The following is a 13,281-nucleotide window of genomic DNA, read 5'->3' on the forward strand; positions in this document are numbered from 1 at the left end:
ATAGTAAATGTGAATAATATGTTTATTTATAGAGCAACCGAGAACAATGCAGGAACCTTGGACGGGATCCCAGAGAAGTTCTACAGGATGGAAAGTGAGCGCTGATCATAATTACTCAGGAACACTAATCTGCCTGTTCCGTCTTCTGTATAATTATAGCTGCTGGATCTGGTGGTCTCCCCAACTAATTACTGTGCCCCCCTCTACATACCCTGTGGGTGAAGGACAGACAAGCAAAGGACAAGAGTGAACATAAATCCACAACATCTCACACTGTAACCGGCCTGAGCATGTGAGTGTAATACAGGGAGCAGTATTATAGCAGTTATATTCTTGTACATAGGAGCAGTATTATAGTAGTTATATTCTTGTACATAGGGGGCAGTATTATAGTAGTTATATTCATGTACATAGGAGCAGTATTATAGTAGTTATATTCTTGTATATAGGGGGCAGTATTATAGTAGTTATATTCTTGTACATAGGAGCAGTATTATAGTAGTTATATTCTTGTATATAGGGAGCAGTATTATAGTAGTTATATTCTTGTATATAGGGGCAGTATTATAGTAGTTATATTCTTGTAAATAGGGGCAGTATTATAGTAGTTATATTCTTGTACATAGGGGCAGTATTATAGTAGTTATATTCTTGTACATAGGAGCAGTATTATAGTAGTTATATTCTTGTACATAGGGGCAGTATTATAGTAGTTATATTCTTGTACATAGGGGCAGTATTATAGTAGTTATATTCTTGTACATAGGGGCAGTATTATAGTAGTTATATTCTTGTACATAGGGGCAGTATTATAGTAGTTATATTCTTATACATAGGAGCAGTATTATAGTAGTTATATTCTTGTACATAGGAGCAGTATTATAGTAGTTATATTCTTGTACATAGGGGCAGTATTATAGTAGTTATATTCTTGTACATAGGGGCAGTATTATAGTAGTTATATTCTTGTACATAGGGGCAGTATTATAGTAGTTATATTCTTGTACATAGGGGCAGTATTATAGTAGTTATATTCTTGTACATAGGGGGCAGTATTATAGTAGTTATATTCTTGTACATAGGAGCAGTATTATAGTAGTTATATTCTTGTACATAGGAGCAGTATTATAGTAGTTATATTCTTGTACATAGGGGCAGTATTATAGTAGTTATATTCTTGTACATAGGGGCGGTATTATAGTAGTTATATTCTTGTACATAGGGGCAGTATTATAGTAGTTATATTCTTGTACATAGGGGGCAGTATTATAGTAGTTATATTCTTGTACATAGGGGCAGTATTATAGTAGTTATATTCTTGTACATAGGGGGCAGTATTATAGTAGTTATATTCTTGTACATAGGAGCAGTATTATAGTAGTTATATTCTTGTACATAGGGGCAGTATTATAGTAGTTATATTCTTGTACATAGGGAGCAGTATTATAGTAGTTATATTCTTGTACATAGGGGCAGTATTATAGTAGTTATATTCTTGTACATAGGGGCAGTATTATAGTAGTTATATTCTTGTACATAGGGGGCAGTATTATAGTAGTTATATTCTTGTACATAGGAGCAGTATTATAGTAGTTATATTCTTGTACATAGGGGGCAGTATTATAGTAGTTATATTCTTGTATATAGGGGCAGTATTATAGTAGTTATATTCTTGTACATAGGGGCAGTATTATAGTAGTTATATTCTTGTATATAGGGAGCAGTATTATAGTAGTTATATTCTTGTACATAGGAGCAGTATTATAGTAGTTATATTCTTGTACATAGGGGGCAGTATTATAGTAGTTATATTCTTGTACATAGGGGGCAGTATTATAGTAGTTATATTCTTGTACATAGGAGCAGTATTATAGTAGTTATATTCTTGTACATAGGAGCAGTATTATAGTAGTTATATTCTTGTACATAGGAGCAGTATTATAGTAGTTATATTCTTGTATATAGGGGGCAGTATTATAGTAGCTATATTCTTGTACACAGGGGCAGTATTATAGTAGTTATATTCTTGTATATAGGGGGCAGTATTATAGTAGTTATATTCCTGTACATAGGGGCAGTATTCTAGTTTATTTTTGTACATTGGGAGAGTATTATGGTACTTTTATTCTTCCACATGGAGGTAATTTTACATCTTTATCACATTACAATCAGCTACACAAAATCCTGAAGACCTCAGTGGGCACTGGGGGGAATATATTGTTTTTCTGGAAATCTTTCATGCCCTTAAATCTATATTGATTGATGGCCAGCTGTCCAGGTCCGTCCTCTTCATTATAGAGGTGTCTAAATCCAGATGCGAGCCTGGCATAGAGTGCAGTATAGCAGACGCTGCACATTAGTTTCACAGGATGAGAGTGAAAATCCGCCTCAGAGCGCAGCTGTGGATGTAACACTCTGTCTGTGCTCAGTTTACAAGCCTGTCCTTTAAAGGCTTTTATCCCAGCCTGACATCCAGCTCTCCCAGGGTCACAACCATTGCTGTTGACTTGGTCACTTTCCAAACTATTTATAGACTTTGCAAGCATCTGGACAAACACATGGCTAAGTGCTGGCTGCCGGCCATGGAGAATCTTGTCCACTAGGTGGCAGCAGCAGCCACATGACAACAATGCAGACCTTGGCTGACACTTGAGGTTAGGGGCTCATCCATTCACAATATTTGGATATCTGGGAAAAAAAAAAGATTATTTTAGGTCAAACTTTCAGCCAATATTCTATGTATTGTAGACACATGGGCAATATTTCTGCCTAACCTTACTTTAAAGTGGCTTTGTAGTTTTTAATCAATGAACTGCGTAAGTCACAATGTATTGCAGTGGATGAATACCATGATGGGAAACCCTGTAGCTGTGAGAAGTATTGGGATATACTCATTTTCAGCTGCAGGGTGTGATCATTTTGTTACACTATCACCAGATCTGGGGAAAAAATTTAATTTTGTCCACTGGGTGGCGCCAAAGAACCTGGACTGAGATGAAAGAAAAAAAACAAAAAAACAAAACAAACAAACAAACAACCATTTACTGTTTAACTGACCCCTTCTGTACAGAGCTCTGCATCCAACCAGTGGCCCCAGGACCCCCTGCATGGGGCTTTTGTCAGTTGTCAACTTTTTTTTTTTTTACCTTAAGCAAAATAATTGAATAAAACGAGTTTTTGACATGTTATCACTTATAATAATAGTAATCCACTATATAATTGTCTAAGGGTCACTTCTGTCTTTTTGTCTGTCCTTCTGTTTGTCACAGATATTCATTGGTCTCGATAGCTGCATGTCATGGCTGCCGCGACCAATCAGCGACGTCCACAGTCCGATTAGTCCCTCCCCTGCAGTCGGCGCCCGCTCCATACTCCCCGCAGTCACCGCTCACACAGGGTTAATGCCAGCAGTAACGGACCACGTTATGCTGCGGGTACCGCACTCCGTTACCGCCGCTATTAACCCTGTGAGAGCAAGTTTTTACTATTGATGCTGCCTATGCAGCGTCAATAGTAAAAACATCTAATGTAAAAAAAAAAAAAAAAAAATTCATTATATACTCACCTTTCGCAACGCTCCAGTGACCACTCCATGCAAGCGGCAGGTTCCGGTGCCGTGTATGGGAGAAGGGCCTGCCATGACGTCACAGTCATGTGACCGAACTACAAGGGGCCCTCGGAAGGTGAGTATATGTTTAATTTTTTATTTTCTAACCTGTGACGTACGTGGCTGGGCAATATACTACGTGGCCTGGGCAATATACTACGTGGCCTGGGCAACATACTACGTGGGCATGCATATTCTAGAATACCCGATGTGTTAGAATCGGGCCACCATCTAGTAATAATAAATTCTCAAGCTCACTCCAGTAAAGGGGTGGGCATAAAAAGTGGAGGAACGACTAAGGCTACATTCACACATCAGGTTTTTGCTGTCAGGCTCAATCTGGCTAAATTATAAAAAATAAAAAATAAAAAATAAAATCACACCCAGATCCGGTGAATGTTGCCGCCAGATCTGTTTTTCCATAGACTTGTATTAGTGCCAGATTGCGCCGGACGACATTGCGTTTCATCCGTTTTTCGCCAGAGCCGGCAAATCTGCCGTTTCCAGTTTCTGGAAAAAACATAGCAAAGTTATTTGTCTCCAGCAAAAAAGCCGGAAGGGCCGGATCCGGCTGTTTGCTAGAATGGAAGCCTATGGGATCCGGAAGGTGTCCGATCTGGAAAGTGACAGATTTTGATGCCCGATTCCAGTTTTATAGACTGAGCATTTTTTTATTTTTTATTTTTTCTTATTCAATAATGTAGATATGCTAGCCGGATCCGTCGCATCAGTTTTTCACAATCTGCGCAGGATCCGGATTTTCCAACATTCGCCGGATTGTGCCTGATGCAAAAAAAAAAAAAAAAAAACTGATGTGTGAAAGTAGCCTAAAAATAATGAAAAGCCGCAAATTTATCAGATGTGACGAGACTCTGGGATAAGTTTGGCGCCAACACAAAGTAAACCGACTATAAAATGTCCTCTTAGGATAAATTTCCCCTCAGTTATTCAATTCTGCACCATTTAACTTTTTTTTTGTTCACATCCAGAAACGAGTCTGTCCTGACCCAATAGTCTGACAGCTGAGGGTTTGCTACAATTGCAGCCATCTTCCATGACAGTGATTCTGCTCCGTGGCTCTCCCAGCATGGAGGGTAGAAGGTTCCATTGTCCCGGCGCTGATACATTGTAGCAACCAGAAGAGTAAACAGTAAACAAGGCTGAGGCCTGGGCTGCGGTTCTAGGGGTCATGGTGTCCCCCTGTGTCCGGGAATCTGAGGAATGCCTGTGCTGGCAGCACCTCCACCAGGGACTGCTCCTGCATCTGCAGGAAAACATCTGTTTTGCCCATTGGCCTCGAGTGGAGGTGATAATCCCTTGCTGGGAATAGACCCTGGGAGGCGGCCAGGCTCGGAGGGCTTCCTGCCAGAAATAATGATATGAGGCCAGAAAAGCGCCTTATAACCGGGCAAACCGCATATGGCCCCCTGAGCGGCTGCGCTGGTGAACATCCCCTGAAGTCACCCCCCATCTGGCCCATCCAGCTCGCCCTCCCTGCTCAGCAGTTTTTGGCAATTCATGAATAGAGGGAAAAGGGCGCCAGATATTCTGTGTCTATAGGAGCCGTGTGTTAGGGGCCCAAAATCAAGAAGGTAGGGGCAGATCTGAGGCCGGACTCATTAATCACGACACAATGGGAATACACTATGCTGCAGATATCAAGGCATGAGGCCAATATCTGCATTAATCACACGGTAACTGTATAATAATTGGAATAACCAGAGTGGAGCAGCTGGCTAACACGGTACCAAGATATACATCTTTCCTGTATCAGATCTCCAACTGGAGGTTCTGAAGGACTACAAGTCCAAGCATGTAGTCAAAACAGCTGTATCCCAACAGCTGGAAAGCCGAAAGGACCACAGATTGTGAGATACAATGGATAAATATAGACAGAACCATGGATGCAGCCAGGAAACCCTAAAACTAAAACCCTCCATTCTTTACACTGCAGGCTGCACCTAAAATGAGGATTAACAAAACACAGTTTAAACTAGAGATTTGTAGGACCTCCACAGTAAATTTAGGGTCCCTGGTGCCCCAGTAGTGACCACAGGTTATGCCCGAGTGTTCCCACAAATCCTGACCTGGTCATCATCCAGTTCCTACTCCGCACATTGCAGGAACACAATATCCCCCACGCCGCTGCCCGGACACCACATAAACCTTTACCCCGGTTATCTGCAGCCCGAGGGATTGATGAATATCAGCACAGGACAACGGATCTAGTGATGGAAAACGCACAGATCTCATATGATGCAGCTCTAATGTGGTACCGAGTACGGGGTCACCCCTGCGCAGCCATGCAGTCACTTAACCTCTACATGCCACACCGTACACGCCCCGTGCGCTCTGTACACACCGTCCAACTGTGAAAGTTGGAGAGACGGACAGTGAATTTACACTTCACCAACCTCGGCCACTCATTTATTTGTGCCTACATTCATCCTAATGAGGCCAAAAAGTGTTCCCACAGAGTTCATGTCCCTCATGGTGCCCCCACACATTGCCTCCCCTACATCCAGCACGATGCCCTCAGTGCCATATACATAGTGTGATATCCCCACTTTGACTCCCTAAACACAGTATAAATACCTCTACAGCCACCCCACACACACACACGCATGATGCTCCCACACAGTCTGATGCCCTCCTCCACAGCTCTGCCACACATAGTATGGTTCCCCACACCATGATGCCCCCGCAGCGGAGTGGAGTATAATACAGGATGTAACTCAGGATCAGTAATGTATGTACACAGTGACTGCACCAGCAGAATAGTGAGTGCAGCTCTGGGGTATAATACAGGATGTAACTCTGGATCAGTAATGTAATGTATGTACAGTGACTGCACCAGCAGAATAGTGAGTGCAGCTCTGGGGTATAATACAGGATGTAACTCAGGATCAGTAATGTATGTACACAGTGACTGCACCAGCAGAATAGTGAGTGCAGGTCTGGAGTATAATACAGGATGTAACCCAGGATTAGTAATGTAATGTATGTCCACAGTGACTGCACCAGCAGAATAGTGAGTGCAGCTCTGGGGTATAATACAGGATGTAACTCAGGATCAGTAATGTAATGTATGTACACAGTGACTGCACCAGCAGAATAGTGAGTGCAGATCTGGAGTATAATACAGGATGTAACTCAGGATCAGTAATGTATGTGCACAGTGACTGCACCAGCAGAATAGTGAGTGCAGCTCTGGAGTATAATACAGGATGTAACTCAGGATCAGTAATGTAACGTATGTACACAGTGATGCACCAGCAGAATAGTGAGTGCAGCTCTGGGGTGTAATACAGTATGTAACTCAGGATCAGTAATGTAATGTATGTGCACAGTGACTGCACCAGCAGAATAGTGAGTGCAGCTCTGGAGTATAATACAGGATGTAACTCAGGATCAGTAATGTAACGTATGTACACAGTGATGCACCAGCAGAATAGTGAGTGCAGCTCTGGAGTATAATACAGGATGTAACTCAGGATCAGTAATGTAATGTATGTACACAGTGACTGCACCAGCAGAATAGTGAGTGCAGCTCTGGAGTATAATACAGGATGTAATTCAGGATCAGTAATGTAATGTATGTACACAGTGACTGCACCAGCAGAATAGTGAGTGCAGCTCTGGAGTATAATACAGGATGTAACTCAGGATCAGTAATGTAATGTATGTACACAGTGACTGCACCAGCAGAATAGTGAGTGCAGCTCTGGAGTATAATACAGGAGGTAACTCAGGATCAGTAATGTAATGTATGTACACAGTGACTGTACCAGCAGAATAGTGAGTGCAGCTCTGGGGTATAATACAGGATGTAACTCAGGATCAGTAATGTATGTACACAGTGACTGCACCAGCAGAATAGCGAGTGCAGCTCTGGAGTATAATACAGGATGTAACTCAGGATCAGTAATGTAACGTATCTACACAGTGATGCACCAGCAGAATAGTGAGTGCAGCTCTGGAGTATAATACAGGATGTAACTCAGGATCAGTAATGTAATGTATGTACACAGTGACTGCACCAGCAGAATAGTGAGTGCAGCTCTGGAGTATAATACAGGAGGTAACTCAGGATCAGTAATGTAATGTATGTACACAGTGACTGCACCAGCAGAATAGTGAGTGCAGCTCTGGGGTATAATACAGGATGTAACTCAGGATCAGTAATGTAATGTATGTACACAGTGACTGCACCAGCAGAATAGTGAGTGCAGCTCTGGAGTATAATACAGGAGGTAACTCAGGATCAGTAATGTAATGTATGTACACAGTGACTGTACCAGCAGAATAGTGAGTGCAGCTCTGGAGTATAATACAGGAGGTAACTCAGGATTAGTAATGTAATGTATGTACACAGTGACTGTACCAGCAGAATAGTGAGTGCAGCTCTGGGGTATAATACAGGATGTAACTCAGGATCAGTAATGTATGTACACAGTGACTGCACCAGCAGAATAGTGAGTGCAGCTCTGGAGTATAATACAGGAGGTAACTCAGGATCAGTAATGTAATGTATGTGCACAGTGACTGCACCAGCAGAATAGTGAGTGCAGCTCTGGGGTATAATACAGGATGTAACTCAGGATCAGTAATGTATGTACATAGTGACTGCACCAGCAGAATAGTGAGTGCAGCTCTGGAGTATAATACAGGATGTAACTCAGGATCAGTAATGTAATGTATGTACACAGTGACTGTACCAGCAGAATAGTGAGTGCAGGTCTGGGGTATAATACAGGAGGTAACTCAGGATCAGTAATGTATGTACATAGTGACTGCACCAGCAGAATAGTGAGTGCAGCTCTGGAGTATAATACAGGATGTAACTCATGATCAGTAATGTATGTACACAGTGACTGCACCAGCAGAATAGTGAGTGCAGCTCTGGGCTATAATACAGGATGTAACTCAGGATCAGTAATGTAATGTATGTACACAGTGACTGCACCAGCAGAATAGTGAGTGCAGCTCTGGGGTATAATACAGGAGGTAACTCAGGATCAGTAATGTAATGTATGTACACAGTGACTGCACCAGCAGAATAGCGAGTGCAGCTCTGGGGTATAATACAGGATGTAACTCAGGATCAGTAATGTAATGTATGTACACAGTGACTGCACCAGCAGAATAGTGAGTGCAGGTCTGGGGTATAATACAGGATGTAACTCAGGATCAGTAATGTAATGTATGTACACAGTGACTGCACCAGCAGAATAGTGAGTGCAGCTCTGGGGTATAATACAGGATGTAACTCAGGATCAGTAATGTAATGTATGTACACAGTGACTGCACCAGCAGAATAGTGAGTGCAGATCTGGAGTATAATACAGGATGTAACTCAGGATCAGTAATGTATGTGCACAGTGACTGCACCAGCAGAATAGTGAGTGCAGCTCTGGAGTATAATACAGGATGTAACTCAGGATCAGTAATGTAACGTATGTACACAGTGATGCACCAGCAGAATAGTGAGTGCAGCTCTGGGGTGTAATACAGTATGTAACTCAGGATCAGTAATGTAATGTATGTGCACAGTGACTGCACCAGCAGAATAGTGAGTGCAGCTCTGGAGTATAATACAGGATGTAACTCAGGATCAGTAATGTAACGTATGTACACAGTGATGCACCAGCAGAATAGTGAGTGCAGCTCTGGAGTATAATACAGGATGTAACTCAGGATCAGTAATGTAATGTATGTACACAGTGACTGCACCAGCAGAATAGCGAGTGCAGCTCTGGAGTATAATACAGGATGTAATTCAGGATCAGTAATGTAATGTATGTACACAGTGACTGCACCAGCAGAATAGTGAGTGCAGCTCTGGAGTATAATACAGGAGGTAACTCAGGATCAGTAATGTAATGTATGTACACAGTGACTGCACCAGCAGAATAGTGAGTGCAGCTCTGGGGTATAATACAGGATGTAACTCAGGATCAGTAATGTAATGTATGTACACAGTGACTGCACCAGCAGAAAAGTGAGTGCAGCTCTGGAGTATAATACAGGAGGTAACTCAGGATCAGTAATGTAATGTATGTACACAGTGATGCACCAGCAGAATAGTGAGTGCAGCTCTGGGGTGTAATACAGTATGTAACTCAGGATCAGTAATGTATGTACACAGTGACTGCACCAGCAGAATAGCGAGTGCAGCTCTGGAGTATAATACAGGATGTAACTCAGGATCAGTAATGTAACGTATCTACACAGTGATGCACCAGCAGAATAGTGAGTGCAGCTCTGGAGTATAATACAGGATGTAACTCAGGATCAGTAATGTAATGTATGTACACAGTGACTGCACCAGCAGAATAGTGAGTGCAGCTCTGGGGTATAATACAGGATGTAACTCAGGATCAGTAATGTAATGTATGTACACAGTGACTGCACCAGCAGAATAGTGAGTGCAGCTCTGGGGTATAATACAGGATGTAACTCAGGATCAGTAATGTAATGTATGTACACAGTGACTGCACCAGCAGAATAGTGAGTGCAGCTCTGGAGTATAATACAGGAGGTAACTCAGGATCAGTAATGTAATGTATGTACACAGTGACTGCACCAGCAGAATAGTGAGTGCAGCTCTGGAGTATAATACAGGAGGTAACTCAGGATCAGTAATGTAATGTATGTGCACAGTGACTGCACCAGCAGAATAGTGAGTGCAGCTCTGGGGTATAATACAGGATGTAACTCAGGATCAGTAATGTATGTACATAGTGACTGCACCAGCAGAATAGTGAGTGCAGCTCTGGAGTATAATACAGGATGTAACTCAGGATCAGTAATGTATGTACACAGTGACTGCACCAGCAGAATAGTGAGTGCAGCTCTGGGCTATAATACAGGATGTAACTCAGGATCAGTAATGTAATGTATGTACACAGTGACTGCACCAGCAGAATAGTGAGTGCAGCTCTGGGGTATAATACAGGAGGTAACTCAGGATCAGTAATGTAATGTATGTACACAGTGACTGCACCAGCAGAATAGCGAGTGCAGCTCTGGGGTATAATACAGGATGTAACTCAGGATCAGTAATGTAATGTATGTACACAGTGACTGCACCAGCAGAATAGTGAGTGCAGGTCTGGGGTATAATACAGGATGTAACTCAGGATCAGTAATGTATGTACACAGTGACTGCACCAGCAGAATAGTGAGTGCAGCTCTGGAGTATAATACAGGATGTAACTCAGGATCAGTAATGTAATGTATGTACACAGTGACTGCACCAGCAGAATAGTGAGTGCAGGTCTGGGGTATAATACAGGATGTAACTCAGGATCAGTAATGTAATGTATATACACAGTGACTGCACCAGCAGAATAGTGAGTGCAGCTCTGGGGTATAATACAGGAGGTAACTCAGGATCAGTAATGTAATGTATGTACACAGTGACTGCACCAGCAGAATAGCGAGTGCAGCTCTGGGGTATAATACAGAATGTAACTCAGGATCAGTAATGTAATGTATGTACACAGTGACTGCACCAGCAGAATAGTGAGTGCAGCTCTGGGGTATAATACAGGATGTAACTCAGGATCAGTAATGTAATGTATGTACACAGTGACTGCACCAGCAGAATAGTGAGTGCAGCACTGGAGTAGAACAAGTAGAGTTAAGCTGGGATGGAACTATAGAAGCCATAGTTGTGGCGAAAAAAAGTTGCAGGGTTCACCCCTCCTGCAGGCTTACACCTCCCCATTTCTAATATATATATATATATACACACACACACACACACAGAGGAGCGAGTGCTGACATAAGATTTCCCAGCAGTTGCTGCACAATATAAATAATTATCAGCTTTGTGTCTACTGTAATCAGAGGTGGAGGTGAGGATGATGGTGATGACGACGACGTTCTGGTTTTGCAGCCGGCGATTCCTCTGGTACAATAGAGGATGATGCAACGCTCCAGGGCGGTGAAGGGTTAACACATAGGAAGCGGCAGCAGAATTGTGACATTTCCCAGCCTTCTATTGTATCCATCTTCTACTTGTTTAGTTTGGGTTTGTCAGTCCAGATGTTGTGTGTCTGAGCGCTGCCAACAGCTGGAATCCGTTTCCGTGTACCGTGTCAGGGGTGCACCCCAAGTCCCCCCACATTGTGAGTCTCAGCTCAGGTTACTGATCGCAATGCCTAGTACTACTGGAAACATTAACAATCCAATTCAATGGAAAAGAACGCTGGATTTTCACAATTCTGGGATCATTTGCTGTATAAAAGGAATTTCAATGCAAAAATTATCAAAATAAAGGGATAGCGCTTCACCCCGTTAATACCATCTGTGACTGTCGGCATCATGTGACATGGTCACACGCTTTTGTTCTGCCACCGTAGCCTCCGCATGCTGCTCAGATCATCTGTCTGCGGATAATGTCCCGGTATTTATAGCCATATTACAGTCTGGGATATTCTCTAGGATCTAAAAATGGCAGCCGGAGTAAAGAGGGGGGTGCAAAAATATCTTCAGCTGATCCAGCAGGACACCCAATATATGGAGAACCAGGCCGGGGTGACATCATCCTGGAGCGAGCACAGCCGGGACAGCGAGAAACGTGCTGAAAGCCGCCACTCAGGTGGCGCCTGAGTGCAGCGAGCGGACGAGGCTCAAACAGCGCAGATTCCAACAGCTGAGAATACCGCGAGAAATCCGGAGACCAAAAGGCGCAAAATATTACCAGATAGAAAAATGGTGTCACCGCCGATATCTAGTGATGGACAGGAGGCATTCTCAGTGATGTCACCTCTGATCTCTGGTGATGGATAGGAGGCATTCTCAGTGATGTCACCTCTGATCTCTGGTGATGGATAGGAGGCATTCTCAGTGATGTCACCGCTGATCTCTGGTGATGGATAGGAGGCATTCTCAGTGATGTCACCGCTGATCTCTGGTGATGGATAGGAGGCATTCTCAGTGATGTCACCGCTGATCTCTGGTGATGGATAGGAGGCATTCTCAGTGATGTCACCTCTGATCTCTGGTGATGGATAGGAGACATTCTCAGTGATGTCACCGCTGATCTCTGGTGATGGATAGGAGGCATTCTCAGTGATGTCACCGCTGATCTCTGGTGATAGATAGGAGACATTCTCAGTGATGTCACCTCTGATCTCTGGTGATGGATAGGAGGCATTCTCAGTGATGTCACCGCTGATCTCTGGTGATGGATAGGAGGCATTCTCAGTGATGTCACCGCTGATCTCTGGTGATGGATAGGAGGCATTCTCAGTGATGTCACCTCTGATCTCTGGTGATGGATAGGAGACATTCTCAGTGATGTCACCTCTGATCTCTGGTGATGGATAGGAGGCATTCTCAGTGATGTCACCGCTGATCTCTGGTGATGGATAGGAGGCATTCTCAGTGATGTCACCGCTGATCTCTGGTGATGGATAGGAGGCATTCTCAGTGATGTCACCGCTGATCTCTGGTGATGGATAGGAGGCATTCTCAGTGATGTCACCGCTGATCTCTGGTGATGGATAGGAGGCATTCTCAGTGATGTCACCGCTGATCTCTAGTGATGGATAGGAGACATTCTCAGTGATGTCACCGCTGATCTCTGGTGATGGATAGGAGGCATTCTCAGTGATGTCACCGCTGATCTCTGGTGATAGATAGGAGACATTCTCAGTGATGTC

The sequence above is a fragment of the Ranitomeya imitator genome, chromosome 9 (genome assembly GCF_032444005.1).
Source record: "Ranitomeya imitator isolate aRanImi1 chromosome 9, aRanImi1.pri, whole genome shotgun sequence".
NCBI classification, from domain to species: domain Eukaryota; kingdom Metazoa; phylum Chordata; class Amphibia; order Anura; family Dendrobatidae; genus Ranitomeya; species Ranitomeya imitator.